We start from the raw sequence: 25,311 nt of genomic DNA on the forward strand, positions 1-25,311 counted from the left end.
AACGACCGATATTTATATTTGGCTGCAAAGGACTGATTTGTTTTGTAATAAAATAAATTTGCATTTTTGAACATATAACACTGATTAGATGATAACACAAAAGAAAGTGTGGAAAGGGGGGTCAAGGGCCTCCCCCCGTGGGCCAACCCCCCAGAGCTGGCCAAAAAACTGCCCAGAGGAAGGCTGGTGGCCAAGGCCCTTCCATCTCGAGGTCTGTGTTAGTTACTAGAGTCCAACTGACTAGACAGAGGTAGGAGTTAAAGCAGAGGGGCTTAATGCATGGACTTGACCCGAGGGATTTCCCAAAAGCAAATATTAATAACACCAATTTCAGCAAACATCCAAGTCGGCACAGTGAGGATGCATTTGCATTACTACGAAAGCTTTTAGCAAATTGAGCCACGACAATAAAATCTTACCTTAGCATGTCTTCACCCTCCTTTAAGTAGCCCTCTTGGGGAGAATAAGAAGTTGGCAGAAAAGGTTTATATGGCTTATTGCTAAAAAGAAAAAGGAAAAAGGAAAAAAAACAGACAAAATTACACTTGAGAAGAAATTATTTCTCATAGCTCATACATTAGTTTCCACAGCTCTGCTAGACTCAAAGGTGATTAAATCTTCAGTTAAACTGAGTTTCAAAAACTCGAACAATGGCTTTCTTGAAGTTTTTTTTTCTTTCAGGACCTCTATTTTGTAATACCTATTTCTATTTTTTTTTTTTTTGCTCAGTGTGTGTGTCCGACTGCTTTTGCACAAGTGACATCTGAAGGAACAGATTTGTCACAGGAAAAGACCATTATAATTTACCAATAGAAGGGACTTCTGCACACTGAATCCGACTTGCCCAACTGAACCAAACTAAGCTTAGAAGCAAATATGTAATATTGGCCATATTTGGCAATTATAAAAACAAGAATCACTGATTTTATTTTAAGCTTCTTTTTGATAGATGCTCCACCAACCTCACCACAGATTTTCATGGATTACCCGCCACCTTTACCTTTATCCAACACGGGCCCCACCATGGAGCTGGTGAAAGACACATTCCTCAGTGATCTGTGTGCATCCATCCCCAGTGCTAAGCATCCTCGAGGGAGACCACTGTTGCAATAGGTATTAACACACCAGAGTCACTTTGCACACTCACAATCACCATCTCCTCCTTTCAGCACTGCACGATTAACGTAGTCAATGTCTAAGACAAAACGAAGAAAATCGCTAGCTGGAGCGAGAGGGGGCTCAGCAAGATGGGCTGCTAGGGATTGGGCTGAGAGGGTTAAGGAGTTGGTAGGAAGCTTTCCATTTCCAAAAAGGATGAGCACAGATGCTCCGCTCGACCCTCTTCTCGACGATCCTGGCCAAGTTTGGAGGCCATGAGAAGGAACAGCAGATGGTTCGATGTGAGTGAGTCAAAAGGAAGTTGCTCTGCCTTCAGCTCCCTAGCAACTGAACTAAAGGATGCCAAGAAAGCCAGGCGGCTCTAAGGAGCAGCGCGGCAGGGTGCTGGAACCCAGCGGTCAGGAGAGCAGAGAAGCCTCGAGACCCCCACCCGGCAGGACGATCCCGTGCCCACCCACACCCGCCCTTCCTGTCCCCCTTGGTTCCCGTACCAGCCTACCTGACCGTACGAATGCCAGTCACCTGGCTGCTCATTTCAGGATCACCTGCTCATTCCAGTGACACCAGCTGAAGAGCATCCTGGCCCAGAGTCAAAGAGTAACACCCCCTGCTTCCCGGGAGAAGCCCCCAGCTCTCAACACACTTGGACCAGCTGGACAAAGGACTCTGCAGGCCAAGAGGCAGCGTCCCTGCCACCCAGGGTCAAACGCGGCAGCCCAAATGGTGAGACAAGCAGGTGGCACACACTGGCCAGGACTCCAGAAGCCTGGGGAACATCCCTCCTGGAGCCATGGTGTGTTCTGTTCTCCTGCTTAAAAACCAGCTAAGTGGCCAGCAAGGAGGCTGGGGATTCCGGATGGGCTGCATCAGGAGTCACACTCTGGCAGGAATGGCCTTGGCGGAAGTGTGGGAATATACCTGGGGACACACCCCACTACAGCTCAAATGGCCAAGGTCACCCTGAGCCTGGCAATTCCCTGGATTTGCCATATTCTCATGAATCCCTTCTAACTGGTGGCACCAGTAAAACGGCAGTTCCTCTCCTCCTCACTCTGTGGGTCTATCACTGTCGGTAGAAAACAGAACTCACGATGGCAAAGCTGGCTGGGAGATAAACACGGCCTCCAGGTACCCAATGAAGGAAGATGCTTCAGAGCATTGTAGCTAAGCATTATAACAATAGTGCAAGTTGGGCAATGTCAACTTCTCCACCCACTTTTTAAAGACAGATGAGGAAACCGAGGCTCAGGTTATGTGACCTCTCATACAGCTAAGGTGTGAAGCCCAGATTCAAACCCAGGTGGGTCTGACTCTAAAACCTTGGCTCCCTTTAACAACAGAGACTTTGAGCTTTACCCAAGAAAACAAAACAAACACAAAGGAAAAGCAGTAAAAGAAAGAAAACAAGAGCTGTGCACAGGGGCACACACCTGTGATCTCAGCAGCTTGGGAGGCTGAGGCAGGAGGATCACAAGTTCAAGGCCAGCCTCAGCAACTTAGCAAGGCCCTGCCTCAAAATAAAAAATGATTAAGTAAAAAAAAAAAAAAAAGAAAATATGGGCTGGGGATGTGACTTAGTGGTTAAGTGTTCCTGGATTCAATCCCTAGTATCAAAATAAATAAATGAATAAGTAAACAAAACAAAGTAAGAGCGTGAAGAGACTGTCATTCTAAATTTTATGAAAAGTGAATGTATGCAGGCATTAAAAAAAAAACTCATGTGAAAAGCATGAGGAAGGGCTCCAAGGTGACACAGTGCCCATTCATGCCTTTCCTAGCCACGTTATAGCAAGTGATAAGCCTTCCGGTGAACTCAGTAAGAGCAACTTGAAACTCAGGCCTCAAGACTGAGATGGAGGAATTGGAACTGTAATGCTGCTGGTGGGAATAAAATATGCTATCATCACCTCAGGAAAATTCAGCGATTTCTTAAAAAGTAAAACACACACTTCCCAGCCAGTCTACCCTTAGGTCTTTACCCAATAAAAACAAAGGCTTGTTTTCTCATTACTGTAATGAAATACCTGAGGCTAGATAACTTCATAAAGAAAAGAGGTTTATTTAGCTCAGTTTAAAAAGCTGAAAGTCCAATAGCTTAGCTCCATGGCAAGGGCCCCATAATAAATGGAAGGAGCAAGAGATTATATGGCCCAAAGGAATCCAGAGAGAGAGAGAGAGAGAGAGAGAGAGAGAGAGAGAGAGATTGAGAGCATGAGTGCGCACCAGGGTTGGGCTCAGGCGTTCATAACAACTGGCTCTCACCAGCACTCATTCCAGGAGACCATCTGGTCGCAGTATCCCCAATGACCCAAGCAAGGGCTTCCACTAGACCCCTGCCCTGGAGGGCAACATTGCCACCTGGGAACCAGGCTTCCCACGCTTGAACCTTTGGGAGACCCTCAAGCCATATCCAAACCCCAGCTTCATGCCACTCCAAGGCTTGCACACGCCTGGGCTCAGCAGCCTTATCTGTAGAAGCCAAAACTGGAGAAAACAACCAGAAAGTCCATCCACGGGGGAATGAAACGACAAAACGCGGTGCATCCAGGCCTGGGTCGGCCTGGGCTGCCCAAGACACCGCAGGCCAGGAGGCTGGAACCACAGAAGTCTGTCTTCTCCGGATCCTGGCGAGGGCTGTCTTCATGCTTCTCACTGTGTCCTCACTCAGCAAAAGGATCTCTCTCCCCCCTCCCTCCCCACCTCTGATAAGGCCACCAGTGCTATAGGATTAGGACCCATCTTTATGACCTGATTCATTCTTAATTATCTCCTAAAAGCCCTGTCTCCAAATACAGTCACCGTGGGGACTAGAGCGTCCACAGGAGTCAGGGGGTAGGGGCGGGGACACGATTTAGTCCATTGCACCCCACCATTGACTCGGCAAGAAAGGAAGGAACTGATCCTCCCAACTTCATGGAGGAATCTCAAAATAATTATGCTGAAAAGAAGCCAAAAAAAACTACCCCCGAGAACATATTCTATAAGATTCCCATTTACATATTTTCAATAAAATCATATACAATGTGTACATAGATGCACGTTTACATAAAATTCTATAATGCAAACTAATTTCAAGTGATAGCAGTCACAGTTCAGCTGTTGCCTGAGGCTAGAGCGAGGGGAGGCTGGGATACCAGGAGGCCCAAGGACACTCTGGGAGGTGACAGGTGTCCATTATCTGGGAAAGACAGTTTTGACATCCATAGGCCCAAACTCAAATTGTTCCTTTTTAACATGCACATCTTATTATCATAGACCCATATTATAGGACAATCGGTATAAATTCATAATTTTATAATTTAAAATTATAAAAAATAAACGGAACCTCTTTCCTATTCTTTGACATAAGTAATAGGTTTGAGAGTGTTTCAGTCTTTTATGCTGGTCAGAAATAATTTAGATTCTGATGTGGTTACAAGGAAGAACCAAATGTACCTCTGGAAAGAGAGTTCGCTGAAACGCTCCTCGCAGTTTCAAATTGAATGTACACGTCACTCCCAAAGCCTCCAGGAATGCTAGTATGATTATTTTTAACTTTTTACTGTTGTATCTCAATTACCTCAACTTCTAAGACAGCTGATCTATTAAATTCTCTGGGTAGGACTCTCTAGGGATTCACTGAAAATTAAAAAGATTTTTAAAGATCTACTCTTAGATGTTCCATCATAATTTCAAATTTCCCTGAAAACAATTTGAATTTTAACACTCCTCTAGAGAAATTTCCGCCAAGCCTCCAGAAATAGCAAAGAGTAACGTGGAACTGCCAAAGGGTCACAGACCTAAAGCAGCCACAGTTTCCTTCCATAATCTAGAATAAAGCTGGGGTTGATACACAGCTAAATGTAGTCGTACCACTATGCCAGTTACACTCCTAGCTACTTACACAATGGATGTGTAAACTTATATCTGGGGGAAAAAAAATTGCAAACTAATTTTTATATCAGCTTTATTCATATGCAGAAACTGGAACAACAGACATGCCCTTCAATGGGTAAAAGGATAAGCTGTGGTATATCCATTCAGTGGAATATTATTAACTGATAAAAAGAAACGAGCCATATCCCCCCCCCCCAAAAAAAAAAAAAACATGAATGAGTCTTTAATGCATGCTGTAAGGTGAAAGAGGCCAATCCCAACAGACTACGTGGTGCATGATTCCAATTAGACGACAGTCTAGAAAAGGTAAAACTATAAAGATGGGGAAAAGATTAGTATGTGGCTGAAGGGAAGAAGAGGAGTTGAATGGGTGAAGCACAGGGCTGTGGTTTGGATATGGTTTGAGGTGTCCTCAAAGATTGATGTGTTGAGAGCCTGGTCCCAACAGTGTGGCAGTGAGTGCTAAGCGGTAGTGAGATCTTGGAGAGGTGGGGCCTGGTGGGAGTCCTTAGGTCACTGGGGGATCAAGGTAGCTCTATGGGGCTTCCAAGTTCCCAAGGGAGAGCTGTTGTAAGAGCAAGCCCAACGGCTGAATTGCTCTCTGGTTCCCTGTTTGGTGATGTGATCTTGTCTTCCCACCACCTGCCACCTGGTTTGGGTTTGTTTATCTGTTTGAGGTTTTTGAGGCTGGAACCCAGGGCCCTGCACACGCAAGGCAAGGGCTCTACCTCTGAACTACACCTCAAAGCCTGCCAGGAGGCCCTTAATAGAGCCAAGCTGATGGGGGCACCAGTGCCCTTGAATCTCCATAACTATGAGCTAAGTAAACCTCTTTTCTTTACAGTTAGCCTGCCTTAGGTATTTCATCATAATAATAAAAATGGACTAATAAATACAGGGTTTTAGGGGGTGGTGAAATTATTCTGTAGACACAATAATGATAAGCACACGACACTACACGGTTGCCAAGGCCCATTGACCTCGATAGCAGAAAGCCTGAATCTTTTTTTTTTTAATTTTTAATATTTATTTTCCAGTTATCGGCGGACACAACATCTTTGTTTGTATGTGGTGCTGAGGATCGAACCCGGGCCGCACGCATGCCAGGCGAGTGCGCTACCGCTTGAGCCACATCCCAGCCCCAAGACTGAATCTTGATGTATGCGATTTTTTAAAAGTCATTTTGGAAACTAGGAGGATCCCAGGACAGAGTAACGCAAAGTGCAAAACAATTACAAAGTGTGTTACAGATGCATGAAACCATCTCTGAGCAGGTGCAGGGAGGCGGGTGCTTTGCACACCTTCGTAGAAAAGCCAGAGGCAGGTGTTGGCCCAGAGGCTTGGTTTCCAGGCCTCTGCTCTGAAGCCTAACAATGTTCTCTAATGATACCTTCAGAACCCTGTGGAAGGCGGGCTGTGGTGACCGGGGCTGTGCACCGCAGGAAGAGGGCCAGACCACGACTTGGCTGCATCTGGCTCAAAGGCCCAAGTCCTCACAGGACGTAGAAGGTTCCCAATGACCTGAAGCCTTGATGTTCCACCCCTTAACCTTCACAAATGCCACCTCTCTGACCTAATTCCCTACCTCAACCTCACTCTCCCAACCGTTTCACATTGTCCTCCCCAGTAGGACCTTGTCCTTGCTGTCCCCTCTGTCATGAACAGGTGTCCCCAAGATACCACATGGGATGCTCCTTCCCTTCCACCTGAGGCCCTACCCAGATGTGACCGGCTCAGTAGGGCCTCCCTCCTGGCCCTCCCCCACATGCGACCTCCCTGACGGGGGTGGGGGGGTGGGGACCAGCTGTGCTCAACATCTGACCTACAGGACACACAAACCCCGGTCCTCCACTGAGTCCGTGCTCTGTGCAGGGCTCCTGTTTCTACCTAGTGTCTTTCTTCTCACTCAGGACATCATGGCAGCTAGTCGCCATGCCTCCTTGGGCTCTCGGCTGTGGCAGCTTCCTGGGTGTCCTTGGACGACCTTGGCAGCCTGAGGAGCACACATTTTCACATGCTTGTTATCTCATCCCTGGGGGAAGGTAATGATAAGCACACGAAGAGGACGGGGACGTGTCTGTTCACTGCTGCTCCTGGCAGCTGGAGCAACGCTGGCCCCTCCCGGGTGTGCAATGAACAAGTGTCACAGGAGCATGTGGCTAAGGGGACTATGTCAGGTTTCGGATCCCGCCCTTCTCACGTTGTCCACAAAGAGAGTTAAGTCTGCAGGGGTGCGGTAAGCTGCTCATTAGAGGAATCAGAATGGGAACCTCCTTGACCTGTGGCTGTCACATCCAGAAAACCCTCACCTCGCTGGACCACGCTGGGACCCCTGGACCATGCCGGGACCCCTGGACCACCACCAGCCGAACGCTTCCATCTGCCGCCCAGGGAAATGCGGGAGTGGATCCGCATGCTCAGCCACTGACAGCTTTTTCTGTGCAACATAGTTTATTTGGGTCACTGACTTGAATATTTTATTACATTTTGTCCTTATTATTTTGTAAATATAAGTGGAAAAAACAGAAAAAAAAAGATGTGCTGACGCTAGTCGTTGGGAGAAGTCATCCAGGGAATGCAGAAGATGAGCAAGAATTGGAACTTTCTGGACAAATCACGTGCTGCTGAGGCCCTGGCAGATCAGCTGAAACCTGTGCAAAGTGCTGGAAACCCCGCCCAAGGCTGGGGATAAGTGGATAGGGGTGTGGACAGCGTTCCGACCATCCTCTGAAACCCTCCATTGCGTAAGATAGATGGACGGGTCTACTTTTTACTCATTCCACCTTCAAGACACTTGCGTGAGCTGGAAATCCAATTTTATTAACAAATAAGTAGAAATAGTTGCTGAGCATCGAAAATCTACTAAGCATGTGCTTCAAAGTGTGTCCTTTCTTACTCACCCAATACCTAGTCCCCAGCACGGTCTAAATAAACATTCACAGAACATGTGAAAAAGGTCACTATTCCAACAAGAGAGTAAACGCCCACCAGTGGCCTCCACTGGCCTCCAGACAAATCTGCATATTCCTCTAAAATTCTAGCCTTCAAAAAAAATCATCAAATTGACATAACTAGCCCAGACCTTGATCTTAATTATATCATATGCCATAATTAAGAGGTGTTCTTAGTGGGAATTTTAATGCCTTTCTCCCCAAAACTAATACAAACAGTGAAAACTACTGCAAGATATTTTTTTTTTATTGGAAGGAGAAAAAAAAATAGAACAATTCAAACCTTTATCAGAAATGAACAATGTGGAAAGCATCAGTGTGATTATATTACTCCTTCGCTGAGTGATCTTAAACATCAACAGAGCTGGCTCAGTGGAGGAGCGCTTGTCTAGCACGTGGGAGGCACTGGGTTCCATCCTCAGTACCACAGAAAAAAAATAAAATAAAGATATTGTGTCCAACTACAATAACAACAACAACAAAAAGAGCCAGCTGCTACACCCTTCTCTGCTCTGTTACACATACTACAACAGGGTGTGTGACTTGAGTCTTTAGCAAGGACACTCAGTTTTCTGTAAGGTAAAATTTCCAAGCTTCACTGTAAATATTCAGTTTATTCTATTCAGGGTGAACTGTGTCTCCCCTCAAAAGATGTTGAAGTTCTACCTTCTGGTATCTGGGAATGTGTCCTTACAGGAATCCCCACTTATCTGTGGGAGATTTGTTCCAAGACCCCCAGTGGATGCCTGAAACTGGGGATGGCAGTGAACTCCGTATGTACCCGGGCTTCCCCTGTATGTACGCACATATCCATAAAGTTTAATTTATAAATTAGGCATGGTAAGAGGTTAACAACTGTTTTAGCCAGCTTTTTGTTGCTGTAACCAAAAGATCCAACATGAACAATTTTAAGGAGGAAAAGTTTATTTGGGGCTTATGGATTCAGAGGTCTCAGTCCGTAGATGGCTGACCCCATTCCTCAAGGCAGAACATCAAGGTGGAAGAAGGTTGTGGCAGAGAAAAGCAGCTCAGGACATGGAACCAGGAAGGAAAGAGAGAGAGAAGGAGAGAGGAACAGAGGAGGGGGGGAGAGAGAGAGAGAGAGAGAGAGAGAGAGGGAGGTGTGCACCAAGAGAGCTCTCCTCATCATGACAAAATATAAGCCCCAAAGGTATGTTCCCAATGACCCACTTCCGCCAGGCACACCCCACCCACCTATAGTTACCACCCAGTTTTAATCCCTATCAAGGATTAATGCACTGATTGGGTTAAACTCTCAGAACCCAATCATTTCACCTCTAAACTCTCTTGCATTGTCTTGCACATGAGCTTTTGGAGGATACAATATATCTACACCATAATAACAACAATAACTAATAAGAAAAATAGAACAATATTACCAACATTCTGTAATAAAAGTTGTATGAATGTAGTCTCTCTCTGTGTCTCTGTCTCTGTCTCTCTCTCTCTCTCAAAATACCTTATTCCGCTTTCACCTTTTCTATTAAAGGAAGCCTTTTACAACTTCTCTTTGGTGTATCTGAATTGCCAACATCACTACTCTTACACTTTGGGGTCAATATTAACTAAAATAAGAGTTAATTGAACACAAGCACTGCAATACCACAACAATCAACTTGATAACTGAGACAGCTGCTCAGTTACTACCAGGGGGGTAGTGTATCTAATGTGGAAACACTGCACAAAGGGACGATTCATCCTGGATAAGGCAGAGGAGGAAGGGATGAGATCACACCATACCTCTCAGAATGTTGTACAACTTAAAATTTATGAATTGTTTATTTCTGGAATAGTCCCTTTAGTATTTTTAGTTCGTGGGTAACTCTGAGTAACTTAAACTGCAGAAAGCAAACCACAGATAATGAGGGTGGGAAGCACAACTCCATTTGAAAATAAGATCTTTATAGATGTAATCAAATTAAAACAAGGTCCTTCTAGATTAGGATGGGTCCCAGTGCAAGGACTATTGTCACTAAGAAATCTGGACACAGAAACGGGTGGAGAAAACCATGTGACAATAGATTCTGGAGGGAGGCAACTGTGAGCCAGGAAGCACTAAGGATGGCTGGCATCAACTAGAAACCAGGAAGGAGGATGGAACAGATTCTCCCAAGGGAACCACCCTGCCAACCCCCTGATTTCAGACTTCTACCTTCCAGAAGAGTGAGAGAATACATTTCTATTGTGATGTGCCACCTAGTTATGGTTGCCCTAGGAAACTAACGTACAAATAACTAATTCAGGGTCCTGTGGGTATTGGAAAAAAAAAAAAAAAGATACTAAAAGGAGACTGGAGGAGTAGAGGGTCTGAATACCATGTTCTTCAAACCAGTTAATATTAACTGAACAGTTGCTTCGGCATGTTTGACTTACAAACTCTCCTTTCATTGTAACCAGAAATGATTCATGTATACATAAATATACGTGTGTACGTACACACATCTACCGTATTCAGATTAATCTAATGAAGGAAATCTCATTCCAGGGCACTGAAAAGTATTTGAGGAATACACACCAGGGAATTTGTCTTGATGGACAATTTCTGATTCTGTAACTTCTGATGTCAAAAGATTTCCCAGGGAAACTTGTCACTGTAGTTTTAAGATGGACAGTGTAAAAGACCATGCCAGGCTGAAGAGGCCCCATGAGACAGCTTGACTTTGGTAAAGGTCCCCACAGGTCCTCTGCTTTGCAAGTTCAGGAGCCTCATATTTTCTCAAATCAGGCAGGTGTGATCAAGTCCAGGAAACCAATTCACGCAGACCCAACCCATAGAGTCAGATTGACAAAACAAAGGATCAACCTGTCAACTTTCAACAAACTTTTCAGTACCCAGAATACTGCAGGTAGCAGTACCTGGAGGTCTCTCCCTACATTCCTGATGACAAATTACCAAAAAAAAAACTAAAATGAAAATTGGGAGACGGCTTGGTTAACACATAACAAGAAGCTGATTGTTCAACCTAGAATCCAGAACATTCTACCTCCTAGGTCAATACAAGACTTAACCAGGACTGTATGGTATTTTCTATCCACTATTCCAACTCTTCTCACTCTGTCATCTGTGTTTTTCAGGTGAGAAACAAATGCTGAGAGAGGAAAGAAGGTAGTTGATTCATTAATTAAACAAGTACTTAGGAAGTTTTTTTTTTTTTAAAGAGAGAGGGAGAGAGAGAATTTTAATATTTATTGTTTAGTTTTCTCAGCAGACACAACATCTTTGTTTGTATGTGGTGCTGAGGATCGAACCCGGGCTGCACACATGCCAGGCGAGCGCGCTACCGCTTGAGCCACATCCCCAGCCCAACTTAGGAAGTTCAAGGTCTCAAGGTAAGTAGTAGGCAGCACTTAACTCCAATCTTCTGACCCTCAGTCGAATGCTCTCTTCACTGTAAGCCGCTGAAATTTTGAAACGACTTTCCAGGAACCTAGAATAGTTGCATCTGCCAGAGTATATGTCTCTTTCTCGGAAAATGCTGCATAAATATAGAAAGGCTGCTATGTCCGGGGCTTTTATTCTTCTATTCTTCCATATATAACATGCAGAGGTCAATGTATTAATACCTTTCCAATAACTAAAACAAATTTTAAGAAGATCACAGGTGACCTCATACTATTTACATTTTAGTTTCTTTGAAGCGACTTAGAAGACTCTCTTTGGACAAGAGAATACACTCTTAGGTTTCATCAGCAACACATTTATCAATTTTGCATGCAGAATCTTAAACATTTGATGTTGACCTTATTAGTTTAAACCATAGGTCTCTCCAAACCCTAGCAATACAATAGTTAAGACTTTGCTACCCACTTAATATGTAATAAATAAATGTCTGCTTTACCCCATCCTGCTGTCTTGGTGACATTTCTCAAATGTGGGAATTACTCTAACAACTCACATATATTAAAACCCTCCCTTGAGCTGGAGTTGTAGCTCAGTGGTAGAGCTACATGTGAGGCACTGGGTTCGAACCTCAACACCACATAAATAAATAAAATAAAGGTATCGTGTCCATCTACAATGAAAATATTTTTTTAAAAACCCTTCCTCAATCCTCAGCACCACATAAAAATAAATTTAAAGAAAAATATTGTGTTCATCTATAACTTAAAAAAATTAAAGATAAATGTTTTATCTTTCAAATTGGAACTATATTTCAGAAAAACTGGAGAATCGATAAAGGGTATTAAGAAGTAGGCCAACTGATAAATAATAGAAGAATAAACAGATTATGAAGCATCCTTCAACTCAATGAATTATGACTTGCCCCACCCTGCTGTGTGGGTGACATTTTTCAAATGTGGGGGTTATTCTGTCCAGTACTTTAAAATAAGATATTTTAAAAACAAAAAAATTTAGGGGACTCTAGATTAAGAGGGCTTTCTTACCTCAACCACTGCAGAACAGCGTACCCACCAACAGCAAAACACACATATTTCAAATGCTCATTGAACACTCTCTGAGGTAGACCACATCCAGGCCCACAGACAAATTTCAGAACATTTTATTATTTTTTTAAAACACTGAAATCACATAAATTGTCTTTGATGATTACAATAGAATGAAACTAGAAATCAACAGTAGAAAGAAAACCCACAAGTATGTAGAAATTAAATAACGCACTCTTAAACAAGAAGCTAAAGAGAAAAATCATAAGGGCAATTAGAAAATATCTTGAGACAGAATAAAATAAATACAGCACTTATCAACACTTAGGAGATGCAGTAAAAACAATGGTAAAGGAAAACTTAGAGCTGGAAATGTTTACACAAGAAAAGAAAGATCTGAAGTCAACCTCAGTTCACACCTGAGAAAACTAGAAAAAGAAAAACAAACAAAATCTAAAAATAACAGAAGTAAAGAAATCATAAAGATGTAATAGGCAATAAATAAATCAAAGCATCGAAAAACATCATCAAACCAAGAGGTAGTTCTTCAAAAAGATCTAACTAATCTAATTGACAAAGCTTCAGCTAGGCAGACAAAGGAAAAAACAGAGATTACACAAGTAACTAAAATTAGATATGAAAAAGAGACAATGAATACAAATCTTGCAGAAGTAAAAAGAATTATAAGGTAGTGCTTTGAACAACTGTATATCAAAAAAAACTGGATGACCAGCCAGGCACAGTGGCACATGGTCTTTAATGCCTATGGCTCAGAAGAGTGAGGCAGGAGGATCGAAAGTTCAAAGCCGGCCTCAGCAATGTAGTTAGGCCCCAAGCAACTTAGCAAGACCCTGTCTCAAAATAAAAAATAAGGGGCTGGGGTTGTGGCTCAGTGGTAGGGCACTTGCCTAGCATGTGTGAGGCCCTGGGTTTGATCCTCAGCAATGCATATAAACAAATAAATAAAGATTCATCCACAACTAAAAAAAATATTTAAAAAATTAAAAATAAAAAGGCCTGGGGATGTGGTTCAGTGGTAAATCACCCCTGAGTTCAATCTCTGGAATAAGGAAAAAATAAAAACCAAAAAAAAGTCTGATCTACACAAAATGGACAAATTCCTAGATTCTGTCCTACCAAGATCATACGAATTCTGGAATTCAAACTACCAAGACTGAATCATAGAGAAATAAAAAGACTGAATAAATTCCAAACTAGCAAGATGATTGGATCAATAATTGAAAAATTCCCAAAAAAAGAACAGCCCATGAGCAGATGGCTTTGCTGGTGAATTCTACCAAACATTTAAAGAAAAGCTAACAAGAATCTTTCCCAGGCTCTTTCAAAAGCTGAACACTTCCCAGTTCATTCCATGAGACCAGAGTTATCCTGACACTAAAGCCAGAAAAAAACATGATAAGAAAATTATAGACCAATCTGCCCTATGAATATTGAATATCTTCAATATGAATATATGAATATCTTCAACAAAATATTAGGAAACAGAATTGAGCAGCTCATTAAAACAATTCTGCACCTTAATCAAGAGGCCTTCATTCCTGAAATACAAAGATGGTTTAATAAATGAAAATCAATCAATGTAATGCATCATCATAAAAGTATGAACAAAAAAATCCACATGATCATCTTAGTTGATGCAGAAAAGAACAACAATCAAAATAGCATGGCACTGACTAAATAAAGATTTCTATAAAGGCAGATATATAAAACAAGAGCCCAGATGCAGAACCCAGAAATACACTCCTACATCTGTGGTCAAGTGATTTTTGATAAGGTGTCAAGACAAGTCAATGGGAAAAGGATAGTTTTCTTCAACAAATGGGAAAACTGTACATACATGTTTGCAAATATATATTCTGTATTTTTACCCCCTTATGAGACTGAGCCAGCAGGATGTCCACACCTGAATCCCCAGGTCCGTGAATTTGTTAACGTACCTGGCAAAGGGGACTAGAGGTCTCATGAAGGTTATGGACGTTGAGATGGAAGGACGGTCCTGGATATCAGGGTGGACCTAATCACACCAGGCTGCAATCAAAGAGATGAGCTAGAGGAGGAGGGGATTCTGAAGTGTGAGACGAACGTCCCATTGGTGGCTTTAAAGATGGAAGAAGGGGGCTGCAAGCCAAGGAATGTAAGTAGCAGGTAGAACAATCCACAGAGGACAGCTGGCAAAGACATGGAGACCTCAGTCCTACACCCACCAGGAAGCCAACTCTGCCAAAGAGCTGAAGGAGGAAGGAGGGGGGTTCTCTCCCACGGCCCCTCCAGGAAGGAATGCAGCTGTTTACACCTCAATTTAAGCCTAGTGAGACTCACAGAACTATAAGGTGATAAATTTGTGTTCTTTTAAGCTATTAAGTCTGTGAAAATTTATTATTACAGTAGCAGAAAACTAATGTATGGTCCAAATGCCTATGGTTTTGAAGGCTTCTATAGACAAGTTTTGCAGTTTATTTCCTACTCTCCTTTTTTATTAGGTTATAGCAAAGATGACTGCTGCTTAAGGTGTGTGTATCTGTGTGTGTGTGTGTGTGTGCGTAAATAAACATTTGTTCTCTTGCTCAACACCAACAAGGGTACCTGCTCTGAGCCAGGCAGACAACCAGCTAAACACCAGGAATGTAATGGGGGCCAGTCTGAGAGTCCAATATGTGTCTCCAGATCGATAGCAGCACCTACCCAGACTGGCTTTTATTACAAGTAACCTGACTGCTACCAGGAACAACCAGCCCAATATCCCAAGCACCTGCAGCTGTGCTTAGCAGGCTGCAAGGTTTCCCAGAGAGCTGGCACCAGCAATTTGATGCTGCAGGATTTTTAAAATGGTTCCAAGACTTATAACACGAGTCACCTGAGCTATGTTGATTAAAAATGCAGGTCCCTGGGCCTCAGGCCTTTAAAAACAGCAGGGCTGGGGCTCAGGAAATTGAACTTCAGCAGGTGATGGGGGTACCAGGGATTGAACTCAAGAGGACTCAACCACTGAGCCACATCCCCAGCCCTATTTTGTATTTCTTTAGAGACGGAGTCTGAGTTGCGTAGCGCCTCACTTTTGTTGAGGCTGACTTTGAATTCTCAATCCTCCTACCTCAGCCTCCCAAGTTGCTGGGAAGACAGGCATGTGCCACCACGCCCAGCAGAGAATTGCACTTTTAAGAATCTCTTCCCAGGTGTTTCTTGGTCATCCTAAAGTTTGAGAAGCATGCCCCAGTGGAGTGGTGGGCCAGCTTAGGTTCTTTGGGAGCAATTAAGTTCTGAGTGAGGACCACAGAGCTTGTAAATAATGTATAAAAACAATCTAAAAATATTTGATGGTATCTACTTTGGCATTTGCAAGAGGTGAGTGTTCATGCGCATTCATAAGAAATGAGGCGTGCAAACTCTCTTCAAATAGGAGAATGGATGATTCGTCTACAAATTTACCAACAATATAATAAAACTTTTAAAACAAATACACCAAGGGTTGGGGATGTAGCTCAGTGGTAGAGCTCTTGCCTCGTGTGCATGAGGCCCTGTGTTCCATCCCTAGTACTCTAAAACAAAAACAAAACCCCAAAATCAAACTGTTAACCCTGGCAAAAGTTTAGGACAGGTGCAGAGAGAGAATAATGCGCTGTTTTCTATCACCCATTCAGTGTTGCCACCTCTTTTGAGTCTACACTTATTCCAAAATGGAAAGTTCTTTTAAAATGTGTGTTACTTATGCCATCAGGAAAGAATTAAAGATGTCAGTTTTCTAATTATACAAACTAAAAATGAAATCAGCAACAATTGCCCAAATTAAATTTTGATATGTACATGTGTGTCTTCACCTAAAAACCAAGACATACATTTAAAGAATATTTTGCTTTACCTTTTAGCTACGGACTGTCTTCCATATTGTCTTCTATGGAGCCTGGCCAGTGAAGACATCTGACGTCCTAGGGAAACAATATTTTTTAGGATTAAATTAGAAAACCATTTTCTCAGTATCAGCAGCTCTGGGAAGCTTTACAAGCAGCAATGCTTGCTTCCAACCCCGTCTCCTATCCCATTATAGCCAATTGACAAGCAAACACACAACCAAGAGACACCCTGCCAGCTCTAGTTCTCTCCTGGGCACAGGGGTCTAGCACTGAGGATGTGGCTCCGTCATAGAGCACTTGCCTAGCATGCATGAGCCTGGTTCAATTCTCAGCACCATGAGAAAAGGAAAAAGAAAAAGTTTAAGTCAAGAAAACCATTGAAGGGCTGGGTGTGGGTGTGGTGGTGCACACCTGTAATCCCAGCAACTCAGGAGGCTGAGGCAAGAGGATCAAAAGTTCAGCAAGTTCAACACCAGCCTCAGTAACTCAGTGAGACCCTGTCTTTTTTTTTGTTTTGTTTTTTTTTTTGTGTGTGTGTGGGGGGGTGCTGGGGATGGAACCCAGGGCCTTGTGCATGCCAGGTAAACACTTTACCAACTGAGCCACATCCCCAGCCCCAAGACTGTTTTAAAATAATAATTTTTAAAAAGTGCTGGGATGTAGCTCAGTGGTACAGTGCCCCTGGGTTCAATCCCTAGTACCAAGGACGGGTGGAGAATTTAAGGAAGATCAAGGAAACAGGGGCAGGATGTCACAAGGATTGGAAAAGAGGTAAGGAGGAACTAAAAAAACATGTAAATTAAAGACTAAAAAGCACCCTAGGGTGTAGCTCAGTGGCAGAGTGCTCACCTAGCATGCACGAGGCCTGAACCCCAACACAACAACAAATAATGACACACTTTTTAAAAAACATGGGTTTTACTCGACTGATTTCAGTTCCCCTTTGATACCTGTCCCTTCCTAGCAGCACCATACGTCTGGCATCTCTGCCACTAAATAAAGGAGACAGAAAAAGCCAAAATTGCTGGTATCTGGGGCCAGCTTTTTGGCTTAATGAATTGATTTATTAACCAACCTCCTGAAAGATGCTGAGATCTTTAAGACTAAAAGGTAGAAACAATAAAGTGGAGGAAAACGAAACACTAAGTTAAGGAGCATTTTTTATTGAGCTACAACTCACTTTTAAAAGGTAAATTTTATGGTATGTGCTCTTTAGTACATTCGTGAAGTTGTGCAATCACACCCCCCCCCCCAAAAAAAAAACACAAAACAAACAAACTAGTAACAATCACACTCAGCCTCTGACCACCCTTGATCTACCTTCAGGGTCAGGCACTTGTCTACTCTGGACGTGTCGTGTAAGTGGAATACACCAAACATCCTCTCGTGGGTCTGCTTCTTCTGTTTAGCACATCAAGCTCGTCCATGTCGGGGCTGTGTTCGTCAGCTTCCCATTAATGTGACACAACACCTGAGACACTCAACTTGAAGAAAGGTTTATTTGGCTTATGGTTTCAGCGGTGCTAGTCCATCATGGCAGGAGCACAGGATGGAAGAGGTCGCTTCACCTCGTGGTGGTCAGGTTTCAGAGAAACGGGAAATGCGGGGCTTCCAATAAAACTTTTAGGGACACGCCCCCAATAACTGCTAGGCTGCAAGTCCCAAGGGTTCCACAACCTCCCAACAGCGCCACGGGTTAGGGACCAATCAGCGCCTGGGCCTTCAGGGAACATTCAAAATCTACAGCACAAAATCTGTCTTCCTTGGAAAGGCTAATACTCCACTACATGGCTATGCACACTCTGTCCATCCACTCACCAACTGGGGTCATTTGGTTGTTTCCTCTTTTGCTATTATGAATAAAAGCTGTTGGGAACACTTGCAGGACAATTCTTTCTTTCTTTTTGGTGCTAGGGATTTAACCAGGTGCGTTACCACTGAGCCACATCCCCAGTCCTTTTTATTTTTTTAATTTTCAGACAGGGTCTTGCTAGGTTGCTTGGGTCCTCGCTAAGTTGCTGAGGCTGGCTTTGAACTCATGATCCTGCTGCCTCAGCCTCCTGAGCTGCTGGGATTACGGGCATGCACCACCATGCCTAGCTGTAGCACAATTCTTTGGGTGAACATGAATTTTCACTTTTTTGGGGTGTACATTCAGAAGAATCCTGGGTCATGTAATAACTGTATGTTTGACTTTCTGAGAAATTACCAGAGTGTTTTTCACAGGGGCTGTACCATTTTACATTCGCACTAGCAATATAAGAATACCAGTTTATCCACATCTTTTTTTAAATATTTTTTAGTGGTCAATGGATCTTTATTTTATTTACTTATTTATTTTTATGTGCTGTGGAGGATTGAACCAGTGCCTCACATATGATAGACATTCTAGCACTGAGCTGCAACCCCAGACCCTCTACATCTTCAGCAATACTGCCATTCTCTCTGTTTTATCATTACTATCAGCAAATGCTTTGTGCTGCTACAAAATTCATATGTTGAAAACTAACCCCCAAGGTGATGGTGCTGAGAGGTAGGTCTTTGGGAGATGATTGGGATTAGTTCCCTAAAGAGACCCCAGAGAACCAGTAGCCCCTTTACCATGGGAGGACACAGTGGAAAGGTACCATCTATGAACCAGGAAATCAGGCCCTCTCCAGACAATGTGTGTGTGTGCTGGTACCTTGTTCTCGGACTTCCCAGCCTTCAGTACGGAGGAAAATAGATGTTTGTTGTTTCAAAGCTATCCAGCATGCAGTATATTGTTATGCAAGCTCATATTATCATTATCATTATTATTATCATTATTACAACCCCAGCAGGTGTGAAGTGGTATCTCATTGTGGTTTTGATGTGAATTTCTCTAGCCACTGATAATGTTGGTCATCTTTTCTTGTGCTTATTGACCATTTGCATAGAGAAATGTCTACTCAAATCTTTTGTTAATTTTTTTTTTTTTTACTACCAGGGATTTAACCCAGGGGTGTGTTTTGCCACATCCACATCCACATCCACAGCCCTTTTTACTTTTTTATTTTGAGACAGGGTCTTGCTAAGTTGCTTAGGGCCTCACTAAGTTGCCCAGGCCAGCCTTAAACTTGCAATCCTCCTGCCCCAGCCTCCAGAGAATCTAGGATTACAAGTATGCACCAGGGAGCCCTGCTTTTGTCCATTTTTAACTAGGGCTGTTTTCTTTTGGTTGTTAAGTTTGAAGAATTCCTTATATTCTGGAGGCTAGACTCTTTTTAGATATAATATTTACAAGTAAATATCGTTTCACATTCTATGGATTGCTTTTTCACTTTCTTGATAGTGCCCTTGGAAGCATAATTTTTAAAATTTTGATGAAATTCAGTTTATCTACTTTTTCTTTGGCTCCTTATGATTTTGGTGTCATATATAAGAAAACACTGTCTAATCCAAGGTCACAAAGACTTACAGCTCTATTTTCTTAACTTAAATTTTTGGTCTGAGGTTTAAAAATCTGTAATGAAGAATATAAGTGAAAGCCTTTTTTTTTTTTTTTAAGTCCTTCAGGCCTAAGAAGAGCACCCATTTCTTAACTGTCAGCTCACTCCATTAACCTGGTAGCTCCTGGGAACTCTGGAGCCAGCTCAGGGCCTTTGCACATGCTGACACCTCTACCAGAAATGTCTACCATGCACCACCCTCCACCCATGCCTCATTGTCCTTCCTTCAACTCAGCTAAGTCTCATCTGCTCAGAAAGGCCTTCCCAACCCTCCCAACAATTCAGGGCAGTTTCTCTTCTGAGAGTTCATGTTACACGAGTTTTATGTACCAAAAATTTTCCATTTGTCCATGTGACTATTTAATTAACATTTGTCCATGTGACTATTTAATTAACATTATCTCTTCCACTGGACTGAATGCTCCAGGAAGGGAGAAATGACCTATTTCTTTGCTTGCCATAACATCTAAGTGCCAAATGCAGCACCTGGCACATAGCAGGCATTAAACATTTGTGGTTGAATGAATGAACAAACGAATGAATGAATACAGATTTAGGTAGCAAAACAAAAGGTCATGTGTAAGGTTGTTTTGGGGAGAGATGAAGGAACACAGAGGTACCTGAGGGAAATCAGTGCCTGGAAACAGGGATACCTGAGCCGGGTTTTGATCTGCAGGCACGCAGACCTCAGGGTGGGAAGACCTTCTGTGGGGTTCAGGAGCACACCTCTTGAGACGACAATCAACGCAGACCTTCTGCTTCCATCAGGGCTGGTCCAAACCCAGCCACGCCACCAGGCTGAGAAAGGGCCTGCGACCTCCTTCTCCTCACCCCACTGTACAAAAGAAAGACCCACCTCTCACTGCTCAGAACCTGCCCTGGCTATACAACCTCAGAACAAGATGAAAGAAAGTGGAGAAGGCAGAGTAAAGCAAAGATGTTCAGCAAAAATACCGCTGGGAACAGAGCCTTATGTCACCCAGTGCCCATGGCATGAAGGTCCATTCACCTGGAAGACTGGAGCATTCTTCATGGGGATGGACGCTAACAAGTCTGTTTCAGCTACAAGTAAGATCACACCCTACACAAAAACCAACCCAAAATGCATCTTAGCACCGGGCCACAGTGGCCTGTGCCTGTGATCCCAGAGACTCGGGAGGCTGAGGCAAGAAGATCACAAAGTCTGAGTTCAGCCTCAGCAACTTAGCAAGACCCTGTCTCCACATTTTTAAAAGAAAACAGCAGGGGATGTGGCTCAGCGTCACCCCTGGGTTCTATTCCCAGTACTACAAAAATAAATAAATAAATCATAGATCTAAATGAGCAAGTCAAACCTCTCAGAAGAAAACACTGGAATAAATATTCATAGCCTAGGGTTGGGAAGATTTCTTCTATTGGCAACAAAAACAAACATTTAAAAAATCAACAAGTAAAAATTCATCAAAATTTCAATACTCTGTGTTTCAAAAGATACAATTAAGAAAATATCTGTAAATCATATATGTGATGAAGAACCTGTATTCAGTGCAAGCACAGTAAGTTAAAAATGAGTCTGTTTTATGATACATAAAATAATACCTCAATAAAACTTTCTTTAAAAAAAAAAAAAGAAGAAGAAGAAGAAGTCAAAGCAGGTTAGAGTGGCACATGCCTATAATCCCAGCTACTCAGGAGGCTGAGGCAGGAGAATTGCAAGTTAGAGACCATCCTGAGAAAGTTAGCAAGACCTTAATGTAAGAAATTAAAATGGCTCAGTGATAGAGTTCCGTGGGTTTAATGTCTGATACCAAAAAAAAAAAAAAAAAAAAAAAAGACTTCTGGATTCGACAGTAAGGCCTAAGGCTCAAGTTAGCCAATTAGTTGCTTGGCCAGACAATTTTTATAAACCAACAAACTAAATCTGCAACTTAGATTTTGCTCAAAATATAGTTAAAACATATATGCAATAAACAGAATAGGTTGGTACGGATATCCTTTGCAACTCTTTAGAAGTATAATGAAAAAATACTTCAGCTGTCAATTTACAAAGGGAAAATTTGTTTTTCCATCAGGAGCTTGGGAACAGGGGCACCCCACCTCTCAGTCCACTGCCACAGAACTGGCAAAATGAGACCTCCTCCTAGAAGACAGTGATGGGTCATCTGCCCAAGAGCACATGCTGTGGATTCTAGCACATTCTGAATACAGCCAATACTGAATTGCAGGTTTCCTCTTTTCTGCTCTCATTCTCCACTGTGGAAAAGCCATGGCAGGGGCAGTCTTAGCTTCTGCTGCCTCTGAGAGTGGAGCAAAATACAAAGATAACAAAAACATTTTTTTTTTAATTGTGAGGCTTTCAAGAATCCAGGTCTTTCAGGAGTGATAGTGACTTGATAGATTCCTTCAGGCATTTAGCTCCAAAACAAACCTAACCCTGCTATACCTGCTGAAATCACTCTTTAAGACTGGGCAGAACCCTCAAGCTCATCTCTTAACCCAAGAGCAGACTCCCCAACTCAGGCATGGAGCTAGGCGCTAGTTCAGAGTGCGCACAGCTATCCTTGCTCTGAACTTTGCTCTGTCCTGCTTTCCCGGAAAATAATTGTGTGTGTGTGTGTGTGTGTGTGTGTGTTACTGGGATCAAACCATCCCCAATCCTTTTTTATTTTTGTTTTGAGACAGGGTCTTACTAAATCACTCAGGCTGGCCTCAAACTTGCGATCCTCCTGCCTCTACTTCCAAGTCATTTGGGTTAGAGGTGTGTGCCACCATGCCCTGTTTGCTCTCCCTTCTCCTTCTCTTCCTCTTCCTCTCTTCCTTTCTTGGTTTGGAGCCCAGGGCCTCCCATACGCACTCCAGCGCTGATCTATGCCCACCCAGCCCTCCTTTGCTTGTTAACTTTTCCCTTCCCTGTCTATCTCAATCACTCCTTTCCCTTCTTTCCTTTCATTTCTTTGTCTTTTGTATTTTCTTTTTTTGAAATAAGATCACTCTCTCATTTACTCAATATTCAGTATTTGTGTGCCAGCCAAGCAGGCAAAGGGGTGCACACCCATAATCCCAGGGACAGGAAGGTTGCAAGTTAAAGGCCAGCCTGGACAACTTAGCAAGACCCTGTCTCAAAATAAAAAATAATGGGGAGACTAGACCCAATAATAGGGCACAATGGAAGGAAGACCATGAAGCAAAAGGGAATGGGAATGTAGTTCAGTAAATTAAGTGCCCCTGGGTTCATACCCCAGTACCAAAATCAATTGTGTGCGTGTGTGTACATGTGTGCAGAAACTGTTCAAAACGTGGAGCATATGGCAGAGAAGACAAAATTTCTGCACCTATCAGTTGATGTTCTGACATCAGAGAGATGGCCCCAAAGCCATGGCCACCATCCACGGTTGCTAGAGATCTTATGTCACTGCCCAGGACACACACAGATAGATAAATATACACATGCTCATGTTTTGCAAATCAATGCTTCCCTTGAAGATAGTCAGTTCCCCAAAAGACTGCCAGAAAACCTGTAATCAAGCAAAGTAGCTGCGTTAGATCTTCTGGGGTAATGGAGAAACCATGCCTTGCCAATCTTAGCAGTTTCTCAGAAGGTGGAGGGGGGAGCAAAGAGAAACAATTTATAGGGTTGGGTCTGGGCTCAAGTGGTTCACGGCAGTCTTTCATGGCAGGAATTCATTGGCATTGGCCAAATTTCATCGCATGATGTTTTAGGATTGGAGAACACAGCAAGGCTGGGTCTTAAAGCAAGTCTTAATAAGTAAAACTGCTGTTTGATGGGCAGCTATTTTCCCCAGGAGCTATCTATTGTCCTGATAGGAGAGCTCATTCAGCAAACTGTCCAGACAAATTGGTTTGGATGAATTCCCTCAAGCAGAGAGTTCAGTTATTGCCTGGTTTACAGCCCTACCTTACAGCACTCGACGACGTCATTATGGCCCTACTCCATAGATCAAAGCATCAGCCAAGACTCGAGAGAAGGGGACGTAGACCCTGTCCCTCGATGTAAGGGATGTCAAAGACGCTGGGGCCATCTTAAATTCTGCACATCCTGGGGTTATGTGGAAAACGAAGAAATGAGGGACCAGGAGGAGGAAGCCCCATGATCTGGCAGCTAAGCTTCCTTCCCGTGTGAAACCTGAAGCTAACTTGTTTTGTGTTTGTGTGGACACAGATCTCAGGACTGGGTCTAGTCTCTCTCATTTCCTGGGAATCACACTGTAAGATGGATCAGGCTGGAGTTTCTATGATTACACTGACCTTCAAAGAAGAGCTTTTTGGTTTATTCCTGCTGCCCGCCAAGTTCTCCTGTCTAAAAGGGTGAGTTCTTGGTCTGGTTGGGCAACAGGCGCAATGGAAGGGAGACCACGAAGCAAAATGGAAACACGCACAGAGCCATCTGTTGCTGTTGCTTTCTTTTTTGTTGTTGGTTTGGGTTTTTTTTTTTTGGTTTTTTTATTTTTTATTTTTTAGTGTTTTCATTTTGTGATAAAAGTGATTTGTGATTGGTTCCCCCACCCCAGGACTGGCTGTTGAATCAGCTATTTGTAACCAGCTATAAATATCATACCCAGAAAAAAAAAAAAAAAAGCACTGAAGTTCTTAAACCTAGAAGAAAGGTTAACATAAAAGAAATTCTTTCCATCTTGACCATAAAGAGGACAGACAACAAAGAGCAGAATGACAGAATGAGCCAAAGAAGCTTTTAAAAGCAAAACAAGAATGACGGGGGGAGGTTTTGATCCAGAATTTTGCACGGAAGCTATTTTGCATCTACTCAAACTGATAGCCTGGCATAGCTATTCCCCACCCCACACCCTGCCACCGCCTCCTGTTGTCTGTTTCTGGAGGAATCTGAGCATCCTCCAGGGCCTGCTGCCAACAGTCAGAGGGTGAAACCGTCTTCCCAGCTGAGAGATGTGAGTCTAGGGATGGGTACCCGGGAGTTTGTGCAGTGCTCAGAAGCACCTGATGGACTAAGGGGACTCAGACCCATTTCTCCCCGCTCCTCCCCTCTAAGCAGAGCTGTAATCCCTGGAAATGACAAAAGAGGCAACCAAAGGAGGACTCTGAATGGTAGGAAGGCCAGCTGACGGGGGATTGCAGTTCCTCCCAGACGCCACCTGGACCTGGCATTTCCCTCAGACCCCGCTACGGAAATCAGCTCGGGTGTGCTCTTTCCCCCCAGACTAAGCAGGCCAACCTCTAACCACACCAAGTGAGCCCCGCCCACCAGCAAGGGGGTAGATGGGTCCCCAACAAGTGACCAGGTCTTATTGGTTTGAATATGGCTTGTCCTCCCAAGACCATGTGTGGAAGCTGAATCTCCAGCGTGGTGGAGCTGAGCTGACGGAAACTCTAAGAGAGGGGGCCTCATGGAAGTAGTTAGATCCTGGAGGTGCACCCTCTGGATGGATTAGTGCTATTTTGCATGGGTCAGCCCTCTCAGATCTCACAGGAGGGGATTCATTCTCTCCAGAGCACGTTGTTTCTAAAAAAAAAAAAAGCTAACCTGGCCACTCTCTGCTTCCTGATGGCACATGTGCTCCTTTCTGCTTCTGTGTACAATGTCCACCTCTCCACCAAGCCCAGGGGACCCTCATCAGACACTAGCACCAGTTTGTGCTTTTTAGC

General features: G+C 43.3%; 1 non-coding gene across 1 annotated transcript; it reads right to left on the reverse strand.

Moving 5' to 3' along the window:
- Positions 1-16,761: 16,761 nt before the first annotated feature.
- Positions 16,762-16,834, reverse strand: Trnaa-ggc (transfer RNA alanine (anticodon GGC)). Its single transcript has one exon. It is a non-coding gene; the product is annotated as a tRNA-Ala (tRNA).
- Between the last annotated feature and the right edge of the window lie 8,477 nt (positions 16,835-25,311).

This window comes from Marmota monax, unplaced genomic scaffold (genome assembly GCF_021218885.2).
Source record: "Marmota monax isolate L192 unplaced genomic scaffold, Marmota_monax_Labrador192_F-V1.1 WCK01_AAM20220418_F8-fsc00024, whole genome shotgun sequence".
Taxonomy (NCBI): domain Eukaryota; kingdom Metazoa; phylum Chordata; class Mammalia; order Rodentia; family Sciuridae; genus Marmota; species Marmota monax.